The sequence below is a fragment of the Pteropus alecto genome, unplaced genomic scaffold, assembly GCF_000325575.1.
Source record: "Pteropus alecto unplaced genomic scaffold, ASM32557v1 scaffold3, whole genome shotgun sequence".
NCBI classification, from domain to species: Eukaryota; Metazoa; Chordata; class Mammalia; order Chiroptera; family Pteropodidae; genus Pteropus; species Pteropus alecto.
This window is the reverse complement of record NW_006442484.1, coordinates 53,381,243-53,382,902: the sequence shown is the minus strand read 5'-3', so window position 1 is coordinate 53,382,902 and position 1,660 is coordinate 53,381,243. Positions and strand designations below refer to the sequence as shown.

The window sequence follows — 1,660 nt, the reverse complement described above, 5'->3', positions numbered from 1 at the left end:
AATACACAGCCAAATGGTATCCTTCAGTAAATGGACTCCTTTTCATATTGTAAGGCAAAGGTAACACACACAGCTTTGAAAAAGCCATTGTGTAAAAGAAGGCAAAGTAAATGAAGGAAACCTTATTTCATGGCTTTGATCAAGTTATTAATTTCCTAAGGAAATGCAACAGATTCTCTAAATCAGGGAAATTTTTCTGACATTTACATGTGAATCCAATATGTAATTCATGTTTCATTTCCATATGTCAAAGCTAAAAATCAAAATATGCTTTTTTTGGTCAGTTAAGTAGAAAGTAGGTTTTTAAATTGCTGTAATCTGAAAATTAGACTTAGTGACTGTGATCTGATAGCCTTGCTTGAATAGCTGTAAGAATTGTATAGCGATTTAAACATTTCCAGAGTGCTTTCATATATGTTACTGAATATGAGCTCACAAAAAATCTGGTTTTAAAGATATAGTTATGATAAATTCTGATTTTCAAATAAGAAAATTTAGGCTTGTGTGAAATACATAAAATACATTAGTTGTCTAGAATCACTTATTAAGTAGAAGAAACCTTTTTATTTAGAGTTCAGGCTTTTAAGTAATTAGATGGTACAGATTTTACTGGTGTTTGGTTTTCAGTTCAACCCGTATATTTATTGGCTGCCTTTTTGGCACTGTGCTTTTATCTTGGTAAAAAATTGGGTTTAAAAAAAAAGTGATTAAATTATATCAACTCAAATTTTCATTTTGTGGTTTTTAAATAGCTTAGGAAATTATATATCTCTTTGTTCATATTATCAATCAAACATCATCTTCCCTTATTTTACCTACATGGGTCTTTGCTTTTCTCCATACGCTTTTTTTTCTGAAGAGATCTTATTCTCTCTCATGCCTTTATCTAATAACTGCATGTAAGTAGCTTGACAATAATTACATGAAGTCTTCTTGGTTTGATTTCTGGAAGTAGCAGCTTCACCTGAATCAATCTTATTTGCCAGAGTCTTAATGTGGTCAAGCTTTATGATCTAGCTCAAATGGTGCTCAGCGAAGCCATCTCAAATAGAATTAGTTATTTTCTTGATTATAGTCCCATATAATTTTTATTTATTTATTATTATTATTTATGCCTACAGCACCTGATCTTCCTAGGTGGTCTCCCATCTAAGTACTACCCAGGTCCAACCCTACTTAGCTTCTGCGATCAGATATCGGGCTTGTTTAGGGTGGCATGGCTGTAGACCATGGACCGTGGCTCCACTGGGGCGCAAACCCAGGACCTTCTGCATGTAAAGTAGATGTGCTAACCACTACACTATGGAACCATGTCCAATCCCACATAATTTTATCTCATATCTCCATTATAGGTATTGTGTATTATCTATTTACCTATTTATCTCCCTTAGTAGATTGATTTCTAGAGGGCAGGACCCATAGTCACATCTGCTTCTGTTCTCCTTGGTACAGTGACTAGCATAAAGACATTCAATATATTGTCACTGAATAAATAAATGAATGTTGAGTAACTGTTCTCATCTGTATTAGTCCTCAATGTCAGTGTAATGAATTACTCCTACACTCAGTGGCTTAACACAACAAACATCTCATTTTATATGTTCTGTTTGTCGTAAACCTGGGTGTGGCTTATGGGTTACTCCGGCTAAAATCAAGGGGT

General features: G+C 34.1%; 1 pseudogene; it reads right to left on the bottom strand.

The window, feature by feature from the left end:
* Positions 1-1,112: 1,112 nt before the first annotated feature.
* LOC112470781 lies at positions 1,113-1,228 on the bottom strand (annotated as a pseudogene).
* Between the last annotated feature and the right edge of the window lie 432 nt (positions 1,229-1,660).